The following is a 24,553-nucleotide window of genomic DNA, read 5'->3' on the forward strand; positions in this document are numbered from 1 at the left end:
ATTTTTTTCATTCCAAAGTACCTAAATATTTAAAGTTAATCTATATGTTTCACTAATTACTTACCACAGCTATAGTTGTGTTCAGAAGAAGATAGTCTTCTTCTGAGATATAAGGGGGAAGGGGCTCATGTTGCACACACAGAGATAAAATAATTATAAAAATTCATGTAAGAAAAGAATTTCATAAAAGAAACTACAGGCAATGTCAAGAGAATTAGACAGACATACATGAATAACAAGAAACAATTATATACCTGAGGTAGGTAGTGTCTAAGCTGACCCCCAATAATGCCCACATCCTCCTATTCACAGCCTTGAATGATTCTGTCTCTTTAAATAACTTTATTCTAACTGACAGAATATCTCAGTATTTAGGGGAATGTTACTTCTACGATTAGTTTATAAGAGTCTGACTTCTGTCTTGCAGCATACCCTTTCCCTTGCCAACTTCCATGAAACAAGTTGCCCTGTGGGGGAAGTCCGTGTGACAAGTGATGCCCACAGTCCGAGAACCTCAGAGGAACTGAAATCTGCCAAAAATTATGTAAATGAGCTTAGAAGCAGATCCTTACCCCACTGAGCTTCTAGATGAGACCCAAACTATTGATGACACCTTGACTGTAGCCTCACGATAGACACTGACGCAGAGGACCCAGCTAAGCCATCGCTGGATCCCTGACCCACAGAAACTGTGAGATAATGAATCTGTGTTATTTTAAGGCAGCAAGTTTTTCAGTAATTTGTTACTTAGCAATAGTTAACTAATAAAATACTTTTCTCAACTAAAGATAGATCAAGACAAAAATTCAATAATCCAGAAAACATAAACACCACAACGAAAAAGTTAAATTTCATGGAAAGGACATTTTTTATGTGTCAACTTAACTAGGCTACAGTCCCCAGTTACTCAATCAAACACTAGTAGAGGTATTGCTATGAAAGTATTTTGTTGAAGTGATTAATGTCCAAAATTAGTTGACTTTGAATAAAGGAGATTATCGTATATATTCTGCATGACCTAATTCTATCTGTTGAAAAGCCTTAAGAGCAGAATCAAGGCTTTCTTGAAGAAGAAATTCTGTCTGAGGATAGCAGCCTCAATCTGTGCCTGACAGTTCCAGCCCGCCCTTCCTGACAGCCTGTCCTACACTTTTGGACTTGTCTAGCCAGCCTCCACAACCATGTAAGTCTATTCCCTGTGATAAATCTCTTAACTTATCTCTCCTACTGGTTCTGTTTCTCTGGTCAAAAACCTGACTGATTCAGATTTTAATACTGGAAGAGGGTCTCACAGAACAGAATCTTAAGAATGAATTTTCTGAATTAGTTCTGGGTTTTTTGGAATTGTTTTAGTAATCTAGTTAGCTCTGTAGGCACTAATGACTCTATTTCTCGTGGTAAAGGCAGCATTGGTGGACCATGGTGTTATGTAACAATAGAAATATGCAAAATGTCACCATTAGTGATTCCAAATCGAAGGCCTATAGAAGCCGAGGTTCTGGATGACCACGCATTTGATACCTTAGAACATTTTAGTCTAACTAAAGAGTATGGAGGGATTGGCTGGTTGCTCCTTACTGCTCTGGAGAAAGTGGAGAAAGAAAAGAAGGAGCTTAGGGCTTCAAATTCTCAGCTCAAGCTCTGCATTAAAGACCTGAAACCTTCCATACCTGCCCCTAAAGGAATCTACATTATCTCCTGTGGCCACAGAGATGAGGTATCTGAAAACCAACCCAGAGTCATCCTGAAAATGTCTGATACAGGTAATTACCAAACTTTCTTATTAACAATAGAAACTATACTTCTTTTCCAGATACAAAAATTTGCCAAGTCTCTAAAAAATAATAGTAATAAATTAATTACATTTGACTGTCTATAGGATTCAATTAAAGGAGTGCTCAGAGAGAACTTCATATCATCAAATACATATGTTACTGGAAAAAATTATACATTAAAATAAAATTCAAGGTAGATAAAATAAATAAAAAAGAAACTAATGCAGGAAATAATATGGATAAAAACACAAAAATTAGTAAATTATAACAGAAAATATAGAACCAACTAAATAAAAACTAGTTCTTTTGAAAAATCAACAACATAGTATAATTTAAAAGGAGGTTGCACAATTACACAAATAATAAATGACAAGGGGATGGAGAGTAAACACTGAGATGAGGAAATTTTTAAAAATTATAAGCAATTACTTTGTACAACTCCATGGAAATAAATTTGATAAAAATAAATGTCATTGATAGTTCAATAAAAAGATACAATTTACCCAAATTGGCATAGAGAAATAAGAATTCTAAATAAACCTATTTCCATAGAAGAAGCATAGGAAAACATTAGTGCTTTCTCGCAAAAAAAGGAATGGACTGGGGCCAGCCCAGTTGCATAGCAGTTAAGTACGCGCACTGTGCTGTGGCGGCCCAGGGTTCGCAGGTTCGGATCCTGGGCGCACACCAATGCACTGCTTGTCATGCCACACTGTAGCGGCGTCCCATATAAGGTAGAGGAAGAAGGGCACAGATGTTAGCCCAGGGCAAATCTTCCTCCACAAAAAGATGAGGATTGGCATCGGATGTTAGCTCAGGGCTAATCTTCTTCTTCAGACAAAAAAAAAGAATGGACCTGGATGGTTTCACATTTCACATGGAAAATATAATGAATGTTCAAAGATCAGATAACCAAACCTAAGGCTCCTTAATCTTTCAAGAGTACAAAGAAAAGGAGCAAAAGTTACAAATTATTTTTACCAAAGACCAATAATATTGGTATAAATTCCAATAAGTATTACACACACACAAAAATAAATATAAAGCCAATTCTATTTTTGAATAACTTCTAAAATCTTCATTAAAATATTATCAAATAGAGTAAAACAGCCCACTGAAAGAAATATTACATGTCCCACCAAGTGATCATAGCCAATTAAATCCAAAAAAATTCATACCACCCAAAAAGATATCAAAATTAGACCCCTATACATGTGGTTAATTGCTTTTCAACAAAAGTGTTAAGGCATTTCAATGGGTAAACTGTTTCAATAAATTGTGTTGGAACAACTGGATATCTGTATGGAAAGTAAAATGAACTCTGCCTCTTACCTCATACCATATACAAAAATTTTAAAAAACAAACCAAAAGGTAGGAATTAAAATCATAAAGCTTCTAGAATAAAACAGGAGAAAATATTTTCAACCTTGACATAGGAAAGTATTTCTTAGTTATAACACAGAAAAATAAAACCACAAAAGAAAGCAATATAAATTGGACTTTATAAAAATTAAAATATTTTGTTCTTTAAATAGATAATGTAACAGAATGAAAGAAAATGTAATACACGTGACTGACAAAAGCCTTATACTGATATATATATAGATTATATATATTATATAAATATAATATATTTATATAATTATACAACTCAAACACAAGAAGATAAATAACTTAATTGGAAAACTGATAAAATACATGAACAAACACTTCCCAAAATAAGATACACAAAGGCCAATAATCACATGAACAGATGCTCAGCATTTTTAGTTATCAGGAAAATGCAAGTTAAAATGAAAATAAGATACCAACACATATGTATTAGAATGGCTAAAAGTAAAAACACTGACAATACCAAGTGTTAATAAGGATATGGAGCAACTGTAACTCTCATATACAACCACTGTGGGAAAATTTTTGGCAATTATTCAAAAACATAAGCATATATTTACCCTACATATAGTCAGTTCATCCAAAATAAATGAAAACATGTGTCTACATGAAGAATTGTATATGAATATTCATAAATTTTTACTCCATATACCCCCAAATGGTTATCTAAACCAAATTCTCATCAATAGGAAAATAGATAACAAATTATTATTTATCTATGATAAATAGAATATTAATCAGAAATTAAAAAGAGATAAGGACATTAATAAATACAGCAATATCTATTAAACTAAAAAATACTATGTTGAATGAAAAAAGAATGCATACAATATTTTTCCATTAACATAAAATTCTAGAAATTTCAAACTGTATTATAGTTACAGAAACAAATCAGTATTTGCCTTAGGCTAGGAATAGATTGAGGCATGACTGTCAAGGGGCATAATGAACACTTTAAAGTTTATGGAAATTTTCTGTCTTGATTGTGGCAGTGGATATGAGTCTATATATCTGTTGAAACTCATCATGGTAGAAAAAGACATAGTTTAGTGCACAGAAATTATACTACAATCAAGTTGATAAAAGTAAATAAAATGCAAAAGGAGTCACTCTTACTTCTGCCCCTTGCTTTCCAGACCTGCATATTCTGGCTATAATGGAAACAGCAACTTGTATGGCTGTAGGTTCAAAATGTATACCAACTCCTGCTGGATATGACTCCAACATTTCTTTCTTGTCTTTGTATACTACAACTGAATTTTCAGTAGTCTATTACATTGTTGCCTCAGAAAAGTTGAGTCCCTAAGGTATGGACTCCAATGCTGGCTTTCTTTTGGTGTGAAATGCATTCCTTTTTCAAAAGCAATGTTGTGTTGGGTAGTAATAGGGTGAATAAGGTATTCCATAAAGTCCACAGATGGTGATGCTGCCAGCAACACTTTAGAGAAGAAAATCAAATCCCATCCCTGAATACTTGTCTATTCCAGTGAAGATAAATTGTTGTCTCTCCATGGTGGAAGGATTCCAATGTAATCAACCTGACACCAGATGGATGGCTGCTTCCCCCCAGAGAATCATTTAAGGGACTCAGTATTGGTTTCTGCTGTTGGAACGGAGCCACTTAGCACTGTTGATGGCCAGACCAGTTGTAGGGATAATTCATATTCTTGAGTTTAAGCATAGCATCTGTGCCTATCCCATCTTTGCTTGGTATATGAGCCCCTTAAATCAGTACAGGGTGTCTGGGAAAGAAGAATGACAGACATCCACATGGCAAGTCATATTGGCTACCCAGCACTCCTCTACAGTAGATGTCTTTTGATGAGCATTGACAGAGGAAATAAATATTGTCACCATCTTTGCTCATTTTGAGAAGTCCATCCACATAATTCTTCCCCAGAAGTTTTTGTCATATATGTTCCAATCTTGTTCATTTTGGGCCCTTAGCCATCTAGCAAAATTGTTGGCTACTGCCCATCAATTAGAGTAGATTCAAACCTCTGGCCATATTTTATCCTAAGCAACTAGACAAACAATTATGCTGCTTGATGTTTTGCCCACTGGGAATTTTTCCCATGGCCACATTGTTACAGGTACACTTCTGATGGGGGCTGTAATAGCATTGAAGGTAGTAATTAATGAGAGAATGCACTTGGACATAAAAATTGGAAATGAAGGTAAAGCTACCTCTATTTGCAGGTGACAGTATTGTATAGCTGGAGAACCTAATAAATCAATAGAAAAAGTACAAAGAACAAAAACACATTATGAAATTAACACACAGAACTCAACAGTCTACCTAAATAAAAATAACCAATTAAATATATAATAAAAGAAAATATCACATGTATATTAAAAACAGAAAGGTAAAATATTTGGGGATAAACTTAACAAGAAATGTGCAAGACTTTATGAGATGTGGTAGACCGCTCACAAGTTTTTCCGCTTGTCCTCTATCTGGGTACATAATAGCATTGTACATTTGATCTCCTTGAAGTCAGGTCTGGCCATGTAACTAATGCAGGCCAATGATTGTGGGCAGATGTCACAAGAGTCACTTCCCAGACAGGAAAGACATTCTTAATTTTTAGCGCATCTGTTTTTATAGTCTCTGAATGGATTACATTTCTTCAGAGTGAAAAAAAACCTCCGCGATTAAGAGTGTGGCATTAAGAAAATCCTTTGAACTGAAAAACATTGTTATCATTTGATTATATGTCACAGGTTATAGTGTCCAGACCAGATCTGTCCAATGGAACTTTCTGCAATAGTGGATTTGTTCTATTCTGCACTGTCCAATATGGTAGCCACTAGCCTTGTGTGGCTGTTGAACACTAGAAATGTGACTACTGTGACTGAGGAAGTGAATTTTTAATCTAGTTTAATTTAACTTAATTTATATAATTTAAATTCAAATGTAAATAGCCTCATGTGGCTAGTGGCTACCATATTGGATGGTGCAGATCTGGACTGATGGCATCAACTAACTGGCATTGTGGTGAGGCTAAAAGTATAAGGACTTTTTCCTCTCTCTACCTTCATTCTAATTTAAACAACTCTTTGCTATGCTTTTTGGCAACTCTAATTCTCTGTTTTGGGAACAAAATTTGACAAAGAATCTACTTGAGAGACTAGAGATTAGCAAGTTTTCTAAATTTGTTAATTGTGCTTTGATAATCTTCTATGTTGTAGTAAATTGCAAAAATGAATACAAAACTTTGTAGCAACTCACATCAAGCAGTGGAGTCTATGTTCTTTCTCACATTGACTCTGGTATTAAGCATGCGATCTGCTTTGTCCAACGAGACAAACTAGCCGAGGTCAGTGAAGCAGGCCCAGAAGAACCACCAATCTGATCCCAGAATAAATTGCCAACAAATGAAATTGTGAACTAAGTAAATGATTGCTGTTTTAAGCTTCTAAGTTTGGGGGTGGCCTTTTATTCAGCAAAAGAACTAAAACAAATGTTTTATTAACTTTTGGACTCTTTAAAAATGGAGGATTTCAGACACTTAGTGCGTTAATAGAACTTCTCATTCCTTGAAATTAACTACTCCTATTCCTGTAAGAACTGGACTGAATTTCCTCATATAACTTCAATTCCTCCCCGATTTTGGAAAATGGTTGGATTGAGAATTAGCAGATTAAGAAAATGGAGTGAGTGGGGAGAGGAAATCATCACACCTGATCTTTAACTTAACAAGTTTTGGTCACTGGATACATGAAGCCACTTTGGCAAGTAAACTAATATTTCATATATTAATTCCTTTGGACTTTAATGAATCTGAACATAAATTTACAACGATATTTAATCTTCAAATTTTAATTATCCTGAGAATTTGAATATGAAAGATGGTTAATATTTAAATTGTTGGTAATGATATATTATTATTTGAGTGTCTATTCATTGGAGTATCATAATTTTGTCAGTTAATTGCCTTACAGGTTACTGGTATGCTATTTTGGACACAATTAGAGAAAGGAAGTTGAATAAAGAGTAAATTTTCAGACTTAGTTATAGCGTGGCTTTGGAGTTAATACAATTAATATACTGTTCTAAGACATTTCAGAGCCTTCTGAGGACTGGATCTACATTTCCCATTAGGCATCCCAAAACCAATGACAGGAATAATGGTTGGTAGCGGAAGAAAAGCCTCAGGATGCTGTGGGCTGCCTCTCCCCATGAATGATGACCTGATGGGGAAGCCTGCTTAAGGACAGCATTGCCTGTGACTGGTGGCTAATCTACCTAGTCTGGGAGTTGAGTTAAAAGGCCTACTACACGTGTTTTTTTTTTTTGCCTGCAATTTAACCTTTATCAGCAATAAATTAAATCTTTTGACCTCCATCTCATACTTATTTTCCATATTCTTTATTTGTTTGAGAACTTGAATAGTGTATTAATCATGCTAAGCTAAGATCAAACACACACACACACACACACACACACACACACACACCACTCATGCTACATATTCAGTGCAAGTTGGCAAAGAGCTTCAGCTCTCCACAGTAATTCAGGACTCATGATGACTATGACTCCACGATCATGTAACTGCATCATCTAGATATCAAAATCTTTTCAATCGCCATGGCAGGGCAAGAAGTGGCTTAAGAGCCAAACACCAGGAGTGTCATGATTTGGTTTTAAAATGTCACAGACCATCTACACTCCCATTTCGTCAGCCAGAATGTTATCAAATACATACCCAGGTTCTTTACCCGCCACACAAGAGGAGCCAAATAAAACTAGAACGCCAGGCTTATGGCAAGGAAAGAGTTTGTATTTCGGGTGATGTCAGCCAGAAGACGAGAGCTCTCAAATTTGTCCGAGCTCCCCGAAAGTTGGGAGGCAAGGGGTTTTAAAGGTTGTGAGGAATGTGGCTGCTTGTAGGGAGGGGGAGCCTGTGGCCTTGCTGGTCAGCACTTTCCCACCAGCCTGCGTTTGGCCTTGTGAGGCTGCCGGTAGGGAGGAGGATGGTGAGATAAGGGAATCCACAGGAGGGTGTCCTTCAACCGTCTCTGTCTCTGTCTCCGTGGTGGGTGATGGATTCTGGTGCCAGGAAGCCAAGGCGTTGCGGTCTGAGAAGCTTTAGCTTATTCTATCAGTTTCCCTGTAACAAACCTCAAGAACTGGTGATTAGCCAAAACATCAGTGTGAGCCCAGTTCAAGGCCACCTGGGCTTTTAACAGTTAGTAACTTCTGTCTGCCTTGTGAAGTTCAGGGATTAAAAAAAACCAATAGTTACATATGAATGTAACTTAGAGAAGCAAGGAAAGAGGATGAGTGCTTTTGGTTTCAACACCATATATTCTGGGTTTAATGTAGGGGAACTGATATCAGGGCCGGTATCAAGAATAATCACATGGTTATACCTAACTTCAGAGTGGTGAGAAAAAATTCACAATCTCATTCTCAAGGACTTTCTTCCTTAAAAGACCTTTTCCATCTTGCATCTGGTAAATTTTGCTACATCTTCAAAGCATTTAGCAGTCACTGACTGCCAGGACGTGAGTCTGTGCAACAAAATGAGGTGACGTCTTCTATGCTCTTGTCTGCTGCTGGTGACACCCGTCAGCTCGGGCTGTAGTACTTGCGGAGACCAGTCAATGGCATTCAGTTCCATGGTGACACACTGGCATCAATATCTGGGTGGTGGTGAGTAATAAGCAATCTCCAGGCCCCCTGAACCTGGAATTTTGTTAAGGTAGAAACATTCTTGGGGTGGCCAGCAGGTTCCTGCCTGTACCCCTTTCAGTGACCTGAGAGAAGGGAACCCTAGGACTCCATGAAGCCTGTCTTCATTTCACCGTGGGAAGGTCATAATCTTGGTAGTGGCAATGGTGGTAGGGGTGGCGGATCAGCTTGATATTTGCCCTCTGTCCACTTGCTGTGCCCTCTGCCATCTTGTGTCCCCTCTTCTACGTCCTAGCAGTTCTAGGTGTGTTATTGGATTCTAAGGTTCAGGAAGCTCCAAAAGTACAATGTGTGTTTATCTCTTTGTTAGCGATCATGCTGCTTGACGCGCTCCCTCACCAAAACAAGCCCCTCTCTCGTCCAGAACTGCTTTTTATGATTGTTGTGGCCACCTCAGATGCATCTTGAGAAATTTGGTATTTTTGTTTGCCCCTTTGAGATCTGTCACATGAAATTTGTGTGTGTGTGTGGTGTGTGTGTGTGAGGAAGATTAGCCCCGAGCTAACATCCATTTCCAATCCTCATCTTTTTGCTGAGGAAGATTTGCCCTGGGCTAACATTTGTGCCCATCTTCCTCTACTTTATATAGGACACTGCCACAGCATGGCTTGACAAGTGGTGAGTAAGTCCGCGCCCGGGATCCAAACCTGTGAACCCCAGGCTGCCAGAGTGGAGAACTCAAACTTAAACGCTATGCCACCAGGCCAGCCCTCACAGGAATTTTTATGCTGTTCTGTTTAGTTGTCTGCTGGGGTCACTAAACTCCAAGCAAGTAGGAGGAGTTCCTATTGCTGCTACATATATGAAAACTCGATATATCTTCCTCAGCATAACATTAGTATAGAAACATTTTTTAAAACTGGAAATGATTTCATTAGGCCCTAAATCTGTCATCCAGCTGTTTAAAACAGTAATTGTGTGTCTCAGTGCACTGTCAGTATGAAAATCAGACACTCATTTTTAGGAAGCAACAAAAACATACAAATTCTGCTGCTTCTAAGGGCTTTCCAAATGCACTTTTGATGTATAATATTTATATTTTAAAGCAACAAAATCATTTCTGTAAGAGATCTTGAAATGTATTAAATCACTAAGTGCATCCATAGTTTAACTGACATTAAGTGGATGAAGAATATATTTCTAAGATAATAGAAAAGACGCTTGGTGACCTTTTCTCATTTAGTTATAGAGGACTGCACAATATTTTGAGGACCAAAATAGTATCACATATTAAAATGTCACTAAGAATACGTTAGAAAGGTTAAAGTGACAATAGTAGAGTAGGAGAGAGAGAAGAGAAGGCTTATAGAGAGAAAAAGGGAGTGAGAGAAAGAGAGACAGAGGAACAAAGACAAAGAGACGGAGAGAGAGACACAGACAGAGGGAAGGGGGAGAGAGAGGGAGGGAGGAAGGAAGAGAAGAGAAGAAGCTAGAAGAAGGGAGAGGGAGGGAGGGAGAAGTAAGGCGTATATGTGGAAAGATAAAAAATTAACTTTATTTTATTACAGTACCCTGATCAAGGGATTGGATCCATTATCATCATTTCACCAAAGAGTTTAGGGAAGTAATTCTGTTTGCTCCACTTGGTGTTTATTAAAGAGGAAAGAAAGTGATCACACTCTACTGTCAGCAAAAATTTAATTGTAGTGAAGCACTGAAGTCTGGAAGCATTCATTTTCCTTGGCTAAGTTATCTTCAAACTTGTAAGGGAAATAATCTGAGTTTGTGGAAAGTCTTTGAATGCCTATAAAACAGGGACTATTTGATTTGTCACAGAGACAGTTCTCATCTTGAATATGATTGCATTTCTTTATGTTTTGATCAGTAAATCTTGAAACCAGTCCATATTTCAAAGAACTGTAAAGCTGGGCTTTTGGTGACTATAAATCAGATATGTAGAGTATGGTCCTCATCCCGGCATTGTCAGTTTGATTTAAAAATATCTGAAATGTGCTAGTCTACCTTTCCACATAAATAGAAGCTGTAAAAACTTTAATGGAGTGCCAACAGAAAAACAGGAAAAGACACACGTCTCCCTGTTTCTGACCCCTACTCCTGCTCCATATCCTCAGAGAGAGGCACGCATGGAAACGCAAACACACAAAAACATATGTGGACTCAAACACACACGTACGAAAGAATATTTTGCTTTCTGGCTCAATTAAAATCTGGACACAAATTCAATGGTCTCTTAAGCAAGAAGGATGACTCCTGATTGAGGTGGTTTTGTTGGTTAACAACTAGGTCATCTAAGATAATTTTCTAGAAAACTGTATCTATTAGTTTCCTAAGGCAGCCATAACTCAGAGTATGGCTTAAAACAACAGAAATTTATTCTCTCACAGTTCTTGATGCTAGAAGTCCAAAATCAAGGTGTCAGCAGAGTCATGCTTCCTCTGAGACTTTAGGTAAAATCCTTCTTTGTCTCCTAGCTTCTGGTGGTGATCATCAATTCTTCCCGTTCCTTAGCTTGCAGCTGCATCGCTCCAATCTCTACCTAAGTTATCACATGGTATTCTCCCCTCCTATGTCTATGTTCGCACTGCCTTCCCTCTGTGCACGTCTGTCTTCTCTTCTTATAAGAACACCAGTCATATTGGATTAAGGGCTCACTCCACTCCAGTATGACCTCATCTTAAGTCATTACATCTGCAATAACCCTATTTTCAAATAAAGTCATCTTCTGAGGTTCTAGGGGTTAGGACTTCAACAAAACTTTTTAGGGAATGCAATTCAACCCACAACAGTAAATGAAGTTATTTATTAAACAAACACAACTCTTTCCATTTCTGTTATCATATTAGAAACTCTTCTAAAACCTATTAAGAACTTTCAGGCCTTCTTTCTGGTATTTGCTTCAACTATAATATAAATATATCATGGAAAAAATTTTAAATACATAAAATTATAATGAAGAAGGTAAGACTCACCCATACAGATTTACTAATTGCAATAACGATGTGTTCGTATTTATATGAAAGCATAAATACTTTCATTCTGCATATACAATTAAATAATTTATGGCTGCACAATATCCAATTTACTAACTATATCCACAATATACATCCACTAACTGTAAGGTTGTATATTTAAACATTTTTCTATTAATGAATATTCATTTTGTTTCCAAAAGTATCCCACTTCAAACAACTTTGTAGTGTCTTTGCGCCTAAAATCTTTATCCACATTTTACATCATCTCCTTTTGTTCTCATCTCTCACGGCTTTCCTTCTCCTTTTCTGATATCTCAGATTATACACTTTTTTCAGTTTTACGTTGTCATTTCTATTCAGGATTTTGCACATGCTGTCCGTCTTTCTGCCTGGAACACGCTGTCCTGAACATTTCCTAGGGCTGTCTCTTTCTAGTCCTCCAGGCCTCTGGTTAAATATTATTCTGTAGACAGGCGTTTCCTGACTCCTTGCAAAATAGTGTCTTGGTTCCTTGGATTGTAATAAAAATCCATAACACAATCATTTCTCATTTTATTTTTTGTTTTTAATACTGTGAAGGCAGGGTCTGTGACTTTCTTATCTTCTCAATATCCCCCAGCACACATAATGTATTTGCTCAATAAATATTCTCCAATAGTTCCTATCTTGGAAATTTCACCATCATACTTCCAGTTTCCAAACCTGAATCCGTGAATCTTGAAAGTCTTCCACGTCACCCTCTTTTCCAGTTAATCCACATTATCACAATATCGTACTTGATCTACTACAGTACTCTCTTAAATGATATCCACTCTCCACATCTGTCCTTTTGTAATCCAGTCTCAATTTGGTCAGGTGATCTTTTAAAAAGATTATTCAAATCATGTAGTTCTACTGTTCAAAACCTTCAGTGGTTTCTGCTGCTTTCAAAATAAAGAGAAAATTCTCATTACCTACAGGTTTTGCCTATACCTCCTGGTTTCCCACTCAGTCTAACATCATGACTTCCTTCCTTTTTCTGCCCACTCCAAGCGTATGGGCCTTCTTTGAGATTCCCCCAAACTTCCATGTTGTCTTCTGCCATAAACAATTTACACACGTTGTTTTCTTTATCAGAAATGATTCAACCTTCTCTAACTCTCCATTATATAATTATTACTCACTCTTAAAATATCGGTTCTAAGGCCATGTGTTCAGAGAAACCCTCTCTGACTCTGCTAACTTCATCAGGTGCCAGTACGCTTGCTCATAAAGGCTGCTGCAATGTTCCTTTACATAGAAGCATTTATCAGATGTATATATATATATATATATATATATATATATATATATATGCTTATTTGACTAACATCAGATTTCCCTGATAACATTCAGGCATAAGGCTAGTTCTGAGAGCTGTGAGATGTGACACTCAACTGGGGACAGAGTGGATGAGTTTCTTTTGGAACTTTGCTTAGAAAGAACTTTACTTCTCCTTCATTGAGTCATTTTGGAACATACAAAGTTTAGTGATGGACTATGTGTTTGGGGATGGTGGGGGAAGGGGGAATACATTAGCGGACTTCTGGGAGTCTGACAACTTCTGATTTTAGCATTGTAAAATAAAATCCATTGTTCAATAATTCCTTTCAACAAGGAATCCAGACAAAAGTATATCAAGTTTTGGTTTACATCTTGGAAAATATTATTTAAAAGTAAAAATCTTTTGGGAAGGTGTCTTTTATGATTTTTGATTCATGATATATAAATGCTCATGGAAAAAATGCAAAAGGTACAAAAGTTCAAACCAATAGAAATAAATCTTCCTCATACCCTTTCCCCCAAATATCTAGGTTTTCTCACCAAAGGCAACCCCAATACTAATTGTTTGAGTGGCTTTCCAGAGATACAAGAGTTCCTATTTTCAGGACAGATTGTTTTACAGAGATACGTATGGTCTTGCCAGAATCTTGACTAAAGAGAGGCACCAGACTTTAATATTAATATACATAAAAGGATCACACATTTTTATTGTCTTGTCATTCAGTTCAGCCAAACATTATCATTATTGCCACCTCCCCTCATCCCTGTTTCTGTTGCTACTATTTTATGAGCCTCTTAAAAATTCTGCATTATAAAATATTTCTGTTTCTCAACTTGCCTAATTTCCTGCTTAGAATTTAGCATTATTGGTTCTGTTAATTCTGTTACCAGTAAGCCATATTCCAGCTTCCAATATTTTGTTGATGTATAATATACTCCCCCATCCTCCCTGCCTTCCTAGCTTTATGATTCATTTTCTTTTTAATCCTGTTTTTCTTAATCACTTTAGAAAATTTCAGAGAGAATGAAATTATATGCACATATGCAACCACAATTTTAACCTAGAGTCTCTTATTGCTTTTAATCTCTTATAGTAGGTGAAATGGAAAATTTTCCTATAAATCAACAGATAGTAAATAATTTAGGCTTTTTCAGCCAATTAGACTCTGTCACAACTAGTTAATTCTGTCTTTGGGCTACAAAGGCAGCCATAGACAATATATGAATAAACGAGCACAGTTGTGTTCTAACAAAACTTTATTTATGAAAACAGGTGGTGGGTGGGATGTGACAAGTGAGTCATAGATTGTCGATGTCTGTCTTGTAGCTTAAAGAACTAATCACTAATTACCTCAATATTATTCCCCCATATTTCTTCTTCAATAGATTCTTATATTGTATGAAGCCAGGGACTCTAATCTCTCTCTACACACATACACACACACACACACACACACAAATTTTAGTATTTGGGACCAGAACAATTCATGACATGTAATCAGCATATAATATTTTTTCCATCCTACTCTTCCTTTATGTTGAGGTTATTCCTTGGTTCAGGTTGAAAACAGACTCAATTTTGTAATTGAATCCTCACTCAACAGGTAAGAAACTTGAGTCTGGGAAGGCAGGATGAGCAACTTCTTTCTAAATCGAGAACCTCTGTCTCTTGTAGTCAGCTGTAGTTTTCTGTCTCTCTGAGGTTGATGCCTAAAGATGCAGTAGTAAGAAGGGGAGTGGAACTTTCTTCCCTAACTAGACCTTTTGTAAGACAGCATTGCACTCCCTGGGCCTGAGGGGGGTTAAGGCAGACCCTTTCCCCTGTGAGTGCTTTCCTGGAGTTCTTCAGAGAGTCTCCTGTTTTGTGCGTCCTTCTGACAACTCCCAGGAATAAAACGCAATTGCCCCTGGCTCCCTCTCATCTTCTGTCCCATTGTTGGTGAACACACAGATTCTGACTGGTGAGCATGTATAGGAATGTGGTTTATGAGTCATGACGTGACTTCTCAGCATTGTTTTTTAATGGATGCATCTTTGCGTGAAGCTTCATTTTGGAATTTTTCTTTTCTATTGTATCTGATACATTAGTTGAAATTTTCAACTTAACTCCCTGTGACAAGCACACACGCACAAAACTGATTCACAGCTTAGTTTTTCCTCTTGTTCTAGTATTTTTTGGACATTTTTGGGTTTTGAGTCATGCCTTTTTTTTTTCTTTTTGGATTGAAGAAATTTGACCTGGTTTGTACTCTAACTTTAATATGATATATCTCATGTAAATATTCTCCCCTTCCCCTCGCTCGGGCCTGCTCCATAGCCTAAAGACTTTGGTTGGGAAATAGCAAGTGGTTCTGTTTCGCATATTTCTCCTGCCATTCTGACTTCTGGCTCTCCAGGGTTAGATCTGAAGGAGGGAGAATAAGAACAAGAGTAACACGATTGTACTTGGTTGGTACTATTTGCTGTTCCCTTTGGGCTATGGCCATCCACTGCCATGACAGGGTACCCAATTATTTTAGTGAATTTGTGAGCACCACTATCCCTGTACCCCACTTCCTAGCAAGGGCTATGCACTCCTTGACTCCCACACTTCTCTCCTAGGATCTCCTTATCCCACCAGGCAGATATCTTAGCCCAGTTGTCTTTCAAACTGTCTTCCTGGCCCAAGGGAAAACTCCTATATCTTAGCCATGTCCAACTCCGTAAATGCGGGCTGCTCCTCCTGCCACCCCTCTCTCCTGGCCCTACTATTTTAGGCTGCCTCAGATGACAACCCACATTCTGGTTTCCCTTGACAAGAAGCAAGCACCCATTTTATCTCTGTAGGTCAACCTCCCCCCCCGCAAAATTCCTGGAACACAGATATGCTTTCCTAAGAACTATTTTGACTCCTGATGGCAACATTTTGTGAGCCTATAACATCTTGCAGCTCAGAAAGGGTCAGCCAGGGAGAAAGACCAGCTTTCCCAATATATGTAAAAGATTTCCTTAACACCTGTCTCTGGGGCCATAGAGCAGAAGCACCTCAGGGAGGGGAGATTAAAAGGCACAGATCCCTCTACTTCCCTGGATAGTGTGTCTACTAAGGAATCTTCCAGAAGTACATAATGGGATTGATTAGCACGGGCCCAGTTTCTTAACCTTTTACACATGTCTGAAAGGCAAAACAGTCAGTTAAACCTAAGAATCTAATTCCGTTCTGTTTACATATGAACAACTGCTGGGATAGAAAGTGAATTCTTAGATTTAAACTTTCCTCCTTAAAATGCAATTGATCTAGGGAGCTTATCTTCTAGGATTTAGTGTTGTGGAGGATAATTAGAAGATCGTTAGAGGATAATTCTGAGGTCAGCTTGGTCTGTTTTTTATTTTTTTTTTTGTGAGGAAGATCAGCCCTGTGCTAACGTCTGCCAACCCTCCTCTTTTTTTGCTGAGGAAGACTGGCCCTGGGCTAACATCCGTGCCCATCTTCCTCCACTTTATATGGGACGCTGCCACAGCATGGCTTGCCAAGCAGTGTGTCAGTGCGCGCCCTGGATCCGAACCGGGGAACCCCAGGCCGTCGCAGCAGAGTGCGCGCACTTAACCGCTTGTGCCACCGGGCCGGCCCCAGCTTGGTCTCTTTATGTATGCATTTATTTAATGGTAACCTTTGATTCTTCTGGGATTTTTTTCAAATAAAAATTTCATCTATATATCTAGATGTGGGTACGTTTTCATAATTTTTTTCTGGAACATAATGAATCTTTAACAGCAAAACGAAAATGGAAGTAATAAAGGAAAATAATAAGCAAAATTCTAACCTTACAAATAAATGAAAAGGACAGTTCGCCTTCTATTCTTCCCCAATTGTCTTAACATTTCTCTCTAAAATAGGCTGTCTCAGCCTTGGCACTATCGACGTTTTGGACTAGACAATTCTTTCTGTGGGAAATTGTCCTGTGTATTATAGAATGTTTTTCAGGATCCCCTGCCCCCTACCCAATAGATGCCAGTAGCACCATTCCTCTCCCTCAAGAAATGACAGATCAAAAACATCTCCAGGCATTACCAAATATCCCCTGGGGGCAAAATTTGCTCCCTGGTTGAGAATCATTGCTCCAGAAGGTAACAATTTATGTGTTTCATTTTTTTAAGATCATAAAGTGATTCCTTTCATAACTAGAACATATGCTTCTACATCTATTTCAGATACATCAGCCCCCACTTCTCACTATTCTCCTTCCTGTATTTTATTATGTTATTATTTTTAGTAATAGTTCCACATTTTAAAGCTTATATGTGTGTCTTTCTTGATTCATTTTATGTACCATCCATGACTCCTACATTCTCTTTACCTCTCCTTCATTTTACCTCCAAAATTCTTTCTACAGTACTACTCTTGCACTTATTTGTAATAACATTTCGGTGTTTTTGGTACAGAGAATCATAAAGAACAAATTTTAAATGGCTTACAAATCACCATTCACATAACTGCTATTGACGTAAGGAAATGAATATACACGGCTAGAAAGTCAAACGGTACAAATAAGTTTATAAGGGAAAGTAAAAACCTTCATCTCTACAATAGCTCAGTCTTTTCTCTCAAAAGAACCTGGTCACCCTGGATGAGCAATTTAACACAGTAGAAGCAAACAGATGAAATTGGACCCAGAAGAAAATACAGAAGAAAATACAATTGAATTTCTGTTACTTGGAAGAGAAGTCTAAACATTGAGGCCAAATGAATTATTTTGTTCATATCCCGTCAAGTCCTCGAATGCTGTAATATTACTGTTTGTTTCATTTTCTGCCTAAGACATCCATGACTATCTCTATGAGGTACAGCAGCCTACTTTCAGCTGCTACAGTCATAGAGCAGAGGAATTTATGAAGGGGTTTAGATAGCTTCCTCTTGACTCAGTCTTCATAGGGAGCATCCTGTGAAACGAGTAGTGTGAGCTTACAAGCAGTTTGTGGCAGGAGCTGGTGTGCTTGTAAGTAGAAGATCTCAAGTAATGTCTTCCAGGCTTTTCGTGTTTAAATTGCTTCAGGGCATGTCTATCTTTATAAAATGTCTGAAAGTATCCATGTCTTCAGTAGCCCCCAAAGCTTAGGATAAACAGTAACTATATTCCTAAAAGAGAATAGTTATTTCCTGAAACACCTCAAATTTTTTTTTAGTTGCTCTGGTGATTCTTTTATTTGAGTGTGGCACAGGATCCACAAAAATCCTGTGATTTCACCAAACTCTTTAAATAGTTTTGAATCTCCAGGTTCCCCATGGATAGCTGTACTGCATGCTGGACCCTCTGATAGCCATAATGTGTTCTGGTCTTCACTGAAATCTGTAATTTGTTCTGCTTTCATTGCCTGGGCAATAAAGCATACATGTTGGTTCAAAAGAGCATACAAAATATTATTCAGCTATTTTATCAATGGAGTAACAAGGTCAATCAACTTGTCCTTCGCTATGGAGAGAAGAACTTGTCATAGTCTTTACACTAACACAGCACCCCATGTCCCAAAACTTCACAGAGATAGTAGAATCTGCCCTTTTCACAGAATTGATCTTTTGTTATCTAGAACACATGTGGGTTAACACTGTGTTTAGAGTAGCCAGTACTTTTTGCTCTCCAAAAAATGTAAGTGTCATCTCTTTAACAAAGTGTGGCATCCTGTGAAATGGCTAGATGATTAAGATCCCTGATCACTAAACTGAGGTGCAGAAACGGAGAGCTGACTTATTCCAGGGATGGGAATTTGCCACTGACGTTAATCCTGCTGCTACCTTCTGTACTCTCTGTATTTTTCCATTCTCGTGAATCCAGGAAGCCCGTATAAACTGAAGTTCTGAGCATCCCCAGCCAAGAGACCAATCAATCAGCAAGGAGCAATTCAATATGTTGGTGCTTTCAACACAAATGTATGAATCACACACATGTTGAAAAAAGAGACTTCAGTGTACTTTAAAGAACTGTTCCTTAAGACTGAGAATACAGTATACACATATCAATTCTTTAATTCCCTAGTTATTTAGATTGTTTCCTCTGTATTTTATCAGATACTGTTTGACCCCTCAACTTACTGTAAATAGGGTCAATGATTAGTCCGGGTTTTTATAAAGCAGCAAGACAAAATGGGAGCATAATAATCAGTTTTCAAATAAGCATTCCAAATGCAGATGCTCTCATACATGAAATCATATTACCAGATTTGGACCATTTTTAAATATTCCTTGAGAGTTTTCTTATTGTTAGTTGGTTGGTTTTGCTTACACATACTCAAAATCCCTACATTTTTGTGAATACAAAGTGGCTTTTTTCGTATGAATGTCTTCTCTTCTTAAATTTTCTTCAAGTCTGTTTGACTTCAGGGTCATGCCGGAATTTGATTCTAGTTCTTGGTATGGTGTCAATGAGAGATGGGACATGAAGAGAATATTAGCTTCTTGTTTTGAGGAATTACCTTCACAAAAAGACTAACTGCTTAAATAAGAAAAGAACAGTGTAGTAAGACAAGGGTCACTAGCTCCCTTGAGGGGAGAGAGAGTTACTTTGTTGGGGAAAAGTTATTATTCCAGAAGAAAAATAGTATTTTTTTCAGAGCATGGAATCAGAAAACTATAAGGCTCTTGTGGAGACAACTCACTTGGCTGGGGAACATTATATGAACAAGAATAGAGAGCTATTAAACTGAACATATAGATGTCGACTTGGTCTTAGAGTCTTTGAATAACATTTGTATTTTAGTTAGTAGGTAAAGATTTTGAAAAAGACTGTGCCTGGAGTAGAATTATTATTTAGGGAAATTAATTTGACAAGAATGAGTAGAATGGACTAGAAAAGTAACAGAATGGAGACAGGAGTACCAAATAGGTAACTAAAACAATAGTCTTGTGGAGAGGTAATGAGGCTTCAACTAAAATAATTGCAGAAGTGGTGGAGAAAGATGGAAGGTTAATACTGATGTCTGGTCTCTTGATTGTGTATAGATAGGTACAATTGTTAGGCCTCTGATCTCTAAATGCCGGGAGTGTTACTTTCTATTAATCCACTTAATACAGCATATTTACCGGAATGCTTTATTTAAACTTAACATGGGAATACAGATTAAAGATGTAGCTAAGATGCTCACGTAGGTCAAGATATGGCAGAAATAGAGTGGGAAAGCTCGTGTGTCAGAAGCATGCAGACTACGTGAAAAGGGACTTACGAAGAGTTTCTCAAATTTGTAGGGACATCAGAATCACATGGAGAATTTTTCAAAATAAAAATGAAGATGGCTGAATCTCACCCTAGAAATTCAGATTTAGCAATTCTGAAGTGGTTCCATGACATATTCACATTTGTAAAAGATCTACACGTGATGCTGATGCACAGGCAAGACTTCACTAATCCACGAATGAGGATCTGCTCAGGAGGAAGACTCCCAGCAGAGCACGCCCACAAATCGGTCCTCTGTGGGAATCTGCTTTACAGATGCTGATCTGTCTCTAGGGGTTTGCTCTGCTTCTATGTGTGATTCTGTTCCAAAACGTTTCCTTCACTGCTCCTGATTATCACTATAGTTTGAAAATTTGAACTTCTTAACCCAGTCCTGAACCTCTGAACTGATAACATTAGCATCATGGCAAAATGTCCATTTAACCCAATATTCCTCCCTCTGTTATCAGAAATCTCAGGTTTAGTAACCTGATGCTGACTTCTTTATAAATGCTTTGATAGTATTGACACTGAAGACTACCTCAACTGTAGTTAATTTAGAAAAGAACCAAATTTTTAGCTTATTTACCAAGAGTTTCACAGCTAAATTGAATTTTTGCAGGCTGATGATTTTTGTAAAAGGCCATTTATATATGTACGTGTTCTTGGGGTGAAAGTGTATATTTACCGCCCCCCCATCTCTCTCTCTCTCTCTCTCTCTCTCTCACACACACACACACACAGACACACACACAGCTCTTAAATTTTACTCTATATACTGGAATAATTAATTCACCTCGCATGGGCTGGCAATATCTTTCCAGAGAATAGTTTATACTTTTGCACTCACCATTAATCTCACCAGGTCAATTTATAGCAGAACTGTTCTACTGGAAGAAATGCAAAAGGATAAAATTTACCTTTTGTCTTCATTGTGATAAATTAACTTAATTCTTCGTCTAATTATTTTTCTTCCGGCTTGATCTTGGAAAAGCTATTACTTTATCTAATGCAGGAATTGCTAACAATGTCTACAGACTGGCTCTATCAAGGAGATATGTTTTTTTTGGCTAGAGAAATATTTCATAATATTAAATTTGAAAGTTTTTAGATGCAGCATGCAATCTCCAATTTAACACAGTTCTTAACATTTCATATTGCCTTTCACCTGGATCTCCATGCACGCATGCTTCTTGCTCTATCTTTAATGATATTCAAGCTTGAAACATCTGATGTAAAACTAGGTTTAAACCACAAACAAAATCTGGTTATAATTTACATATAATAAAATGCATCCATTTTATGTATACAGTTCATGGAGTTTATCAGATGAATACACTCATGTAATTAACCACCACAGTCAAGAGTCAGAACATTTCTATCACCCTGAAAAGTTTCCTCATCCCCTTTGTTCTTGAATTTAATGTAAATGAAATCATAGAATATATATTATTCTGTTACTAGCTTCTTTAGTTCACCATCAATTGTTTTTGAGATTCATCCATGTTACGTCTATCAGTAGTTCATTCCTCTCTATTGCTGAGTAATAATTGCAACAGAGGGATATGCCACCTGTTTTCATTGATTCACAAGTTGATTGAAATTTGTTTCCAATTTCTAGTTATTATGATTAAAACTGCTACGAGCATTTGTATTATCTTTATGTTAGTATTTGTATGTAACTGCTACAAACATTTGTATTGTATTTGTGTTAGTATTTGTATTTATTTCCTTTGGGTCCTACAGCTATAGCTTTGTTGTCTCTGCAATTTCAAATGGTCCCATACTCTATCTCATTTAATCTGAGCTCATTTCAATAAACATCTACCGAGCAATTATTATGCACCAGGCACTCTAGTAGACTCTACGTATATAAAACATATCAGTCAAAATTCTTGATGTAAGGAAATAAATCCAGACAAATAATCCAACTTATAAAAATCACCAAATGGCATTTTCTAAAGAACATTTGAAGTATATTATCTGAGGAGAGGAGGAAACTTTTTACAAAGAAATGTCAATGTAGTTAACAAAAGAATGTAAAAAATTCCAATTGGCGCTGATACCATGAAGAATAAAAAGTTACACGCTATCTTTGGGGAATTTCAATTAAATTGGTAGATGAAGATGTAAATTCTAAGTGGAAAAGAGATAAATATTAAGTTTAGACATGTAGGCAGACCTTTTGAATCCTATTTAAAGGGAGAGATCCTAGGAAAAATTTTATTCAGGAGAGTAAAAAAAAATAGAGTTTTATTTCAGAAAGTTTGCTCTGGCAATAGAATAGCAGGGTGATTTGGAGGAAAATGAAGGTAGAGACCAAACTGTTGCAAGAATTGAGGCAGCTTTGAGAGGGTTTGTTGACTGATCCCATGTAAGAGAGAGCAGAACTTCTAAATTTCTTATTGCAAAACTCATTAGATGGAGATGCTTTTAATAAACACTTTAAAATACCAAATGATAAATATATAAAGATAAAATTACTATCTTTTTTTCTCATGGAGTTTGAGGTTCCTGTTGGACCTCTGGGTGGTTATGTCCAGTAGGAATTTGGTTGTACAGATCTGAGCCTCAGGAGAGGGCTGTAGGCCACGGAGGCAGATCTTAGATTCACAAGACTATACATGCCTGCTAAACCTGTGGGTGTGGATGAGTTAATCCACCTAGTGTGTGTGTAATGATGACAAAAATAACAACAAAAGAATCCTGGTGAAGGCTAGCAGAAAGGGCACAAAGGAATTGCAATGAACTGAATATTTGTGTCCCTCCAAAACTCATATGTAGAAATCCTATCCACCAATGGGATGGTATTAGGAGGTGGGGCCTTTGGGAGGTGATTAGGTCATTAGGATGGAGCTCTCATGAATGGGATTAGTGCCCTTATAAAAGAGACCCCAGAGAGCTGCCCCTTCTACCATGTAAGGACAGAGAGAGAAGTGGCCATAAACTAGGAAGTAGGCTCTCAACAGACACAGAATCTTCTGGCATCTACACCTTGTTCTTGGAATTCTCAGCCTCCAGAACTGTAAGAAATAATTTATGCTATTTAGAAGCCACACAGTCTATGGTATTCTGTTACAGCAGCCCGAACAGAGTAAGACAGAAGTGAATATCAGGAAAGAGACCGAAAGGAGAAGCAGAGAGAAATATGGAGAACCATGAAAGGTAGCACAGAAGATATGGCAAAGTTTCAAGACCAGGGGGTAGTCAGAATGGCCAATGTTGAAGAGTTGAAGAGTAATGAATTTTTGAATATGATAATTAGGAAATCATTGTTGAATCTATAAAGAAGAGATTTAGAAGAACAGCGTGAATTGAAGGTAAGAAAGCATAGTACTGAGATGCGAGTGTTAGATAATAAAGTAGACAGTTAAAAAAAAAACACACAATTAGGGCCGGCCCGGTGGCATAGCAGTTAAGTGCACGCGCTCTGCTTCTGCGGCTCGAGGGTTCACAGGTTCGGATCCCGGGAGTGCACAGACACACTGCTTGTCAAGCCGTTCTGTGATGGCATCCCATAAAACGTGGAGGAAGATGGGCACAGATGTTAGCCCAGGACCAATCTTCCTCGGCAAAAAGAGGACGATTGCCATTGGATGTTAGCTCAGGGCTAATCTTCCTCGCAAAAAGAAAAAAAAAGAAAAACACAGTTAAAAAAGTGGTCATATTAAAAATATGTGGCTAGAGCTCAATAAACACAGGGCCATCAGAAGGTCTTCAAAATGGAAGGTATTTAAATATGATTATATTGTGAGGGATAGATTGAATAAAAATAAAAGGAAATGAATGAAATAAGATAAAATGGGTTGTAATGCAGAGCAGTTAGTGAAATTGAACTTGGATAGGACAAAGGTCACCACTGTTTCTTAGACATGTGATTCTCAAAGTGTTCCCCAAACCAGCAGCATCAGAATCTCTTTGGAAATTGTTAGAAATGAAAACTTTCAAGCCTCATTCCAGACTTAATGAGTAAGAAAGTCTGGGCTTGGAGACCAACATTCTGTGTTTAAAAAATCCTTCAATTGACTTTGCCCCACAATAAAGATTGAGAACCACTGGATTAGAGAAAGAGGAAGAATAAAATTTGTGAGACTATAGAGATTACAATAGAGATACAGGGCAACAGGTATAATAAACTCAAAGAAATCTTGCTTGCTAGCCTTAATCACATCTGTGAATTTGAAGATGAGGCCAAGGACAGAGACGATACAAACACTTTGAGAGAAGTGATGAAATTCTTCAGTATCCACTTCCTGTAAGGAAAGATG

At 37.4% G+C, this 24,553-nt stretch overlaps 1 pseudogene; it reads left to right on the top strand.

The window, feature by feature from the left end:
* The first annotated feature begins 1,450 nt into the window (after nucleotides 1-1,450).
* LOC101406699 (mitochondrial inner membrane m-AAA protease component paraplegin pseudogene) overlaps nucleotides 1,451-24,553 on the top strand; it is a 144,227-nt pseudogene continuing 121,124 nt past the window's right edge.

Source organism: Ceratotherium simum, chromosome 18 (assembly GCF_057802395.1).
Source record: "Ceratotherium simum simum isolate JZ-2026a chromosome 18, ASM5780239v1, whole genome shotgun sequence".
Taxonomy (NCBI): domain Eukaryota; kingdom Metazoa; phylum Chordata; class Mammalia; order Perissodactyla; family Rhinocerotidae; genus Ceratotherium; species Ceratotherium simum.